Source organism: Brassica oleracea, chromosome C8, assembly GCF_000695525.1.
Source record: "Brassica oleracea var. oleracea cultivar TO1000 chromosome C8, BOL, whole genome shotgun sequence".
Taxonomy (NCBI): Eukaryota; Viridiplantae; Streptophyta; class Magnoliopsida; order Brassicales; family Brassicaceae; genus Brassica; species Brassica oleracea.
The window spans coordinates 22689368-22697979 of NC_027755.1; the positions used below are offsets into that span (position 1 = coordinate 22689368).

The 8612-nt window shown below is 30.9% G+C and overlaps 1 pseudogene; it reads left to right on the forward strand.

Annotated features, from left to right (window-relative positions):
- The first annotated feature begins 3293 nt into the window (after positions 1–3293).
- LOC106310587 lies at positions 3294–5675 on the forward strand (annotated as a pseudogene).
- Positions 5676–8612: the final 2937 nt, after the last annotated feature.

Genomic DNA, 8612 nt, shown 5'->3' on the forward strand with positions numbered 1-8612 from the left:
GGGTTTACAGAGGAGCTACAAATCATGAACATTTAAGATCAAGTGATTTAAGATGGGGAGATGAAGAGTTTACCGGTGAAAAAATAGATTACGAACAGACACACGGCGCAACTCTGTAACTCAGACATGTCTGAGACAATGATGAAAAGAACCCTAACTCGTGTTAAACGAAGACAGTTTACAATATGGAAAAACTATAATTGTTGTTTTTTTCATATAACGTGATGAACCTCATTTAAAAATGAAACTCATAATACACTTGTAGGCCCGACCCACAGAGAAAACCTAAGAATCAAAGGTTTCCGACCTTCATAAATATATATTAGTTTCGGTTATCAATGTACAAAGTATCCTTTAGTTTAGTGGTATAAATGTTTGTGTTTATATCTCAATAACCCGGGTTCGAGCCATAAGCTTGACACTTTTTCACAATTTTTAAAAGTGGGAACCACCAAAATGCTGACGTATCGCCTCAGAAAAGAGAGAACTGTACTATTATATTATAGATTTTCCTAAATGCTTAAAACACTCGTGGCTTATTTGAGTTCCAAAGCGTTTTTGTGTTTTTTGTTTGATTTATTTTAATTTGTGGTTTTGTTCATGTGACATGTAAGTTGTCTTCTCGACATATTTACGAACTCGTCAATATCTCGTTTTCTGTACTTAGGGCATGAATAGTGACCAAAGAATGACGAGAAATAATTCATTTTCTAAAGTTTCTAAAAATCTTACCATTTATAAAAAATAGTCTGTCATTTCCATTCCTTTTGCTGCAGAGAAATATAGAACAATATTAATCTTTACTAAATATGATAAGGAATAAACATACCTAGTAATTCCTATAAACAAAAATTCTATTGGTTCTTTTTTTATTTGTTCCTAATTTTCACGTGAAATGTGATGGTTACCAGTTCATTTACAAGTTTGAATCTTGAACTAAACCTAAAAGTATAGGTATAGGTCATTTTTTATATGTTTGGTTGAATACAAATGTCATTTGGAGATAGCAAACTACGACTGTTTATTATTTGTACGAAAGGTAACATGAAGAAAACAAACTAATGATTTGGCATGAACATGAAGGGGATCTATAATCGGAAAGGCCGTTTGATATACTAGTATTTAGAAAATGAAGAGGTTTAATAATAGAACACTTTGAGCGACTTAATCATGAGAATCTAATCTCATAACCAAATCAAAAGTTACAGATATGTTTCTAACTTTTCTGGTAGGTACGTTGTGTTAGTATGTTGTGCGCATGAGAAGTCAAAGTTGTATTGGAATTTAGGAATCATTGAATGTTGAAATTTTCTTTTGCCTTCTATATTCTTTTGCCATTTGGCACCAACTATATTAACTAATCGTTATTCTCTCCCTGTTTTCTTCAACTTCTCCCATAATTCTGACATGATTGAATATAGATCATATAGTAAACATGATACAAAGTTCATATGCCGATTTTTCATTGGAAGATTGTTTCCGATTGTCAGGCGGGCCTATTACACTAGTTTCATATATATATATTGCACTACAAATTAAGATAATTTTACCGTTTGTAGAGTTGCATGTGGATTCCACACCTTTTTTTTTAATAACTATGAATATCTCAAAAGTTTTTTAGGCTCAAAGATTAATCTCACGACATCCATAGAAATCTAATTTTTTTTGTAATTTAAAACGTCTATGAATGGCCAATGCTACTCGAATCCAGAGCGAAAACTTCAACCAGAGCCCTTTTTATCACTAGGCCAAGACAACTTATAATTTCCACACCGTTAAACAGTCATTACTCCAAAATTTTAAAACATTTGTCGACTAGTCTTACAAATCATCTTAATATTTTTCTTGTTTCATCTTTACTCTCACACAGTATTGAACATAGTTTTTCAGGATGTTACATATCCTTCAATGATCACGCTAATCCTACAGTTTTAGAAAAATTCCCCACATAATATATTGAAATACACCACAATTCATCAAGCAGTCAGGCACTATATATAATTGATTTTTTAGATTTGAGAAATGTTAGGTTTGCTTGTAGAGTACTCAAGTTTGCGATGTGGAACAACCTTCACTGAATCTCAAATGAAAACGAAAGATAAATCATCGTAAAATAAAGAGAAGCGATATTATTGAAGGCAAGAAAAAGAAGAGAACACCTACTTCCTCACTAACCATATATTCGTATTCCATACCGTTAGTAGCAAATTCAAAAACATTTAAAAATGTTTCAGATCTTCCTGATCAATCATGAAATTATATATAAAGATTTCGAAGTTCTTTAACCTCCTTAATTTTTTAATATCATATTGTATCAAATATGTCTGCGCAAAAGATCTTCTAAATCGGGCGCCATAACATGTAGATGGAGATAGAGACACGTTAGATGTCAGAGTAGTTAAACACAGGAGACAAAACTTTTCTAATAAACAATACATAGATTCTCTCTACCAAAAAAATTATAACCATTTTGTAATACTACCCGAATCATTAGTGACAAAAATGGAACCGAACCGCGCACTTTAAAATGTTTCTTAAACTTACAGATAGTTGTTAAGCCCATTGACGAATAATGGGTTCATTTGGGCCCAGTTCTTTTACTTTCTTTTAATAAGTCGAGTTAGAGACTAACCACATACGATTGAGTCTGTTGAACTAATAAGATTATAACAAAAAATGGCATAGAGAAAATCATTAAAGGACGTTCCTATAGTTTTGTTTTCTACTACCAAATATATAGATCTAATGTTTGGAAGTTTATAACCCTACGTAATTGCTGAATTCATTAATCTGAAAGATATATAGGTCAAGAAACATAAATTAATCATAGATAGTGGAGAAGGATATATAGGTTTCAACATAATTAGTAAGCATAGAAATAAAGAGAGCCAGGGCAGATCTTTGAGTATTTTTGACTAAATAACCATTATTGTGGTCAAGAAACATAAATTAAACTACCAATAATTCATACCAAATACTTATTTCTTGCAACTAATTCACCTCTTCATCCAGTAGCTGCTAACTTTAATTAAACAATACACAAAATTGCAGCTACGACACTAAATACAACTATTATAATTTCTTTACATGTGTTTTCTGTCTACTTAAAGTAATCTATATTATAATAGTACGTTTTTTGCTTTTTTCTAAAGCTGTCCACCTCAGCATGTGGGTCCCACTTAGAAAAAAAATTAAAAAATAAAAGACATACTTACGATTTAGTGGACCATTCGATATTTGTTATAATGAGTTATGTATACAATAGGCTTTGTCACTGACAATAAAGAAAAGCCCCAAGTGATATTATGCTTGCAACAGTTAGAGTAATGCCAATTGTGAAGCGTCGTCGTTGAAGTAAACCTAGGGTTATCTTCCTCGCTTCAGACATATCTGAAAAAGAAAGCTTCTCCTTTTGTCTTTTGCTATGCTCTTTATCTCCAGCAAACTCTACACCTCCCCATCTTTAATCAAACCATCACTAATGGGATTCCCGCAACATGACTAGAAGGTTTTCACGTTTGTCTCATATTAATCATGACCATGATAAGATAAATTCTAATTGTCTAATCTTTTGTTTTACTCCGTTTGAACAGTCAACCCTTATGCAAGGATCTGTTAGCGCGAATCAACTTTTCAGATTAGGAAAATACAGCCCTAATCAATAATGGGTCGTACACCATAGAAGTCCGCCGTATTGCTCATGCTGTGCGAGTCGGGCTAAGACATAAGCTCACAGGTTATCTCATTCTCATTGGTTCTTTCATCCTTATTTCCTTGGCTTTGGTTCTGGGTCTGAGGTCCATACTTGTCTCTATTATTTAGTTCCTAGGGTACTTGTGATTGTGTCTTGCTTTTACACTTCTTTTTGATGTTTGGAATGATTGAAGTTGATATTTACACTCGTGTTATGTGTGTGAAACTTATTTGAATCTATAATAATATTTCAAGATTGTATTTTTTAACTATTCTTTGAGTTATGAGATGACTGGTGATCTTGCTGAGATCCGTGAGTGAGTAATTCACTGACGATTTGTTTTCAGTTTATTATATTGACTCAACGGGTAATTAACTGATCGATTTTTTACTTCTATTTGCAGTACTCTTATGTTCTTGCACCATTCTGCAACACTGCTTCATGATGTGTTGGGTTAGGTATGTTTTTTACAAATTTTATAAACACTAGAAACTATTGACAGCTTTTGTTTTGGTTATTCAATGTGTCATTTTGTGAATGCAGGAAACACTTTTGAATCTCTTCCTTCATAACTACCTGCACTACAACCTTTATGACCAAGCAGAGAGCTTGAGATCAAAAGCACCAAGATTGAAGAACATTCTAACCAACATGTTTATCTTTTAGTAGTTATTTTTTCATAGCACTTGGTTATTGTAGCTTTTCTAGATTATAGTTCATATCGTTTCTCTGATCTCTCACCATTGCTAACCTTTCCACAAACAATTTTTTTTTAAATAAAAATACTGTGTTTATATGTATCTCCTCCTAGGTTTTGCAATAGGTTCTTATATTTACATTGTATTTTTTTTCCTTGCCTTACTTGTGCCTTCTTAGACTTCCATATCTAAAAATGTCATATAGTGTGTATATATATATACACATCTCACACAATATGTTTTTACAGTCATTGGTATTTTCTTATCTCGGTAAAATCCGGACGATCCAACTAGAGTAACCTGATGCAAAAGAGAGCCTCCTTCAGTCGGCTAGAAAAGCACATGTCACTACTCTAGGCTTCACAGTCCAAGGCGACAAGTAGACTATTTTTAGTTTGACTCCTCTTGGGTAAAATTCCATAGCGATCCATCTTCACTCAGAAAGGAATGGAGAAGGCTCTTAGGCCATATTGCGAACTTACCAATGTAAGTGTCAATCTTAGTAATTCTTACATATGTGACGCTTTCTGGATTAAACACAAGTTATTCTTCTAGCTACTGTAGTCCTCTTCGTTGTCCTATCCTTTCTTGACATTTAGCTAGATTTATGCATCAACATGTTCACCCTGAAATAAGGATTTTATACTAAAAATATGTTTGAATTTTGTCAGGCAGTGAGGATTCGTGACTTAGAGCTCATGAACGTCCAAGAGAGGTTTGAGACATTTTCTGCAGACATGACTCACAACCTCATAGTCAGGCTCCGACATAATCAGAACAAGACTACGCAACATTAGCATCTCCTACTCAAGAATCTATCTACCAGATGTCGCCCAGAAGCTAAGGCTAAACTCTGCAAACCCGGTGGCAGATGGAGAAAGCATAGTGGCTAAAGCCATAGAGACGGAGCAATCAACGCGACCATCGACCACCAGAATGGTTGTATGGTCTCAAAGAACAACAGGAGACATCTACTCCATTAACGAGCCACAAATTTCGTTGAACTCGATGATTGCCTTCTGTTTGAACATCCACAACGAAGCGGTAGCGCTGAGGTTCCCACCAACACGCACAAGGAGAAAGAGAATGAGGAGAAGAGGAGCGAGATGAAACATCAAGAAGAAGATCAAACAAAATACATGGCCAAGGAAGATGATGACGATTTCTAGATTTGATACAAACTCTAGCTTCTTGCTTCTCTCATCTCTTATGTTATTTCAAAATTATCTGTCATTTTTTCGACAACATCCCGCGCTTGCGCGGGGGATATGCTCCCAGTAACCTTTAATCACACCGTGAACTTTATCCATCACATTTTACTGTGTATGCAAGTATAGATGGTGGTTTTCATAGTATATAATCAAAGATTAATATGTATACTATTTCAACTTCTTTTTTTTTTACTTAATATACTATTTCAACTTGGAGTTTCATTATTTATTCTTATTGACATTTATCCCTATAATAGCTATGATGATAAGGAATAGTGTTGCTTTGGAGAAAAGAAAGTAACAGAAGAAACAAAGAAATGGACTCTCCTTTTTACAGAGCTCGATTAATAATAAACTTTGCAGAAAAAAATGTCGGCTTCAAACCCTACAAAGCTCCCACAGTATCCATGTTTCCCTCACTCCACGCCCCATCTCTCTCTTTTATAGAACCGTATAGTATAGATGATCGTATATTTCAGTCTTATATACATACTAGATTTTGATCCGCGCTTTCAAAACGTGGAACTACTTTTTGTTAACAATTTATTAATCCATTTGTTTGTTCACCAATATGTTTAGACATGAACCTTCATTTTCGATTTTTTCTGGTTTTTGATATCTGTTCAGTTGTGGTTTTTGATTTTTTGGTTCAAGAAATATACGAACCGTTCAATTATTCATGAGTTTGGGTTTGGTTTCGGTTTGATTATTATTATTTTTAGTTTGATATGGATAACAATGTTAGGAACCCGATAAAATTTTGAGTTCAATTCGGTTCTAATTTCGATTCATTCTTTTCAGATATTTTGAATAATTTGATTAAAAATCACATTTTTGGATTTTTTTTGAGAAAAAAATTGGAAAAAAGTAAATATTTTATATTTTAAAAATATTGGGTGATTCAATCGGGAAATTGGACAATCCTAATTTTTTGACAATTTATTAACCCGTTTGTTTGTTCACCAATATGTTTAGACATGAACGTTCATTTTTCGGTTCAGTTCCAAATTTTTTTTGGTTTTCGATTTCTGTTCGGTTGTGGTTTTAGATTTTTTTGTTCAAGAAATATTAGAACCGTTCGATTATTCATGATTTGGGTTTGGTTTCGTTTGATTATTCTTTTTTTTAGTTTGATCTGGATAACAATGTTAGTAACCCGATAAAATTTTGAGTTCAATTCGGTTCTAATTTCGATTCATTCTTTTCAGATAATTTTTTTGGATATTTTTTGAAACAGGATCCTAAAAAATTAAATATTTAAAAAATATTGGGTGATTCGGTCGGGAAATTAGGATAATCCTAATTTTTGTTGACAATTTATTAACCCGCTTATTTATTCACCAATATGTTTAGACATGAATGTTCAGTTTTCGGTCCGGTTCCATTTTTTTTGGTTTTCGATTTATGTTCGGATGTGGTTTTTGATTTTTTGGTTCAAGAAATATAGGAACCGTTCAATTATTCATGATTTGGGTTTGGTTTTATTTTGATTATTCTTTTTTTAGTTTGATCTGGATAACAATGTTAGTAACCCGGTAAAATTTTTCAGTTCGGTTCTAATTCGATTAACTTTTTCAGATAATTTCGAATAATTTTATTAAAAATCACATTTTTGGATTTTTTTGAAAAAAGATCCGGAAAAGTTAAATATTTAAAAAATATTGGGTGATTCAATCGGAAAATTAGGATAATCTTTATCTTACATAGTAATACTTCTTATCTTTTATAAACCTATATATATTGAAGTTGATTTAATAATGAAAATATATTACATATATATATATGTATACATCATAATTTCATTTATTTAAAAATTATGTTATTTCGAATTGATATATAAAATTTATTAATTTATGTACTTTTTATTATAATAGTGGTTATAGTATTGTAAAATCTGCTTAAAACAAAATATTTGCTCTTACGAACCTCGAACCTATCAGCATACAATATGTGTCTATTTAAAAAATGTTAATGTTAGTGTATGAGAATTCGGCCAAAAAAAACCTTAACTTTGCACGAATTGCCAAAAGAAACATGAATTTTTGGGCTGACCAAAAAAACACCAAACTTTCATTGACTTTAGAATTAATTAACAATGTTTTCGCTGACTTGCCAATTTAGCACGCCGTCAATAAATTTAACAGAAATATTTGACGTCGTTTATTATTGGCGCTAAGTGAAACGACGTCGTTTTCAAATGAGATGAAACGACGTCGTTTTACATGATTTGAAATTAGAAATAAGTAGACCCCTGGATTCGAACACAGGTTATTTGGTCAAATGGCAATGTCTTTTACCACTAGGCTAGTGGAACTATCAAGGTACTTACTAACATGTTTACTTTTATTTGGTATTGATTGAATATAAAAATATTCTCTAAAAACTTAAAAAGATCTTTAAAATTCCAAAAAATTGAAAAATAAGAATTTTTTTATAAAATCAATTTTGAAATTAAAATTGAAAATAAATTTTATTTTTCTTTTAAAAAAATAAAAATTCTTCCAAAATTTTCTATAAAATTAAAACGAACTTTAAATTAAAAAAAATTGAAAAAAATAAATAAATTTTTTATAAATTAATTTTGAAATTAAAATTGAAAATAAAATTTTACTTTTCTTTAAAAAAATAAAATTTTATATTTCTTAAAAAAAAAATCTCCCAAAATTTTCATAAAATTAATTTTGAATTAAAATTAAAATATTTTTTTTCTTTAAAAAGTCAAAAAGTTTCCAAAATTTTCATTTTTTTAAAAAAAAAATCCAAATTTTTTAAATATTATAATAAAATGCTAAAAATTAAAGTTACAATTATCAACTTTTTATGTGTGTATAATTAATTTCAACTTTTAGCAAATGTATTAAAAAAATTGAAAATTTTGGAAGATTTTTTATTTTATGAAAAGAAAAAATTTTATTTTATTTTCTATTTTAATTTCAAAATTAATTTTATAAAAAAATTCTTTATTTTTTCAATTTTTTTGGAATTTTAAAGATCTTTTTAAGTTTTTAG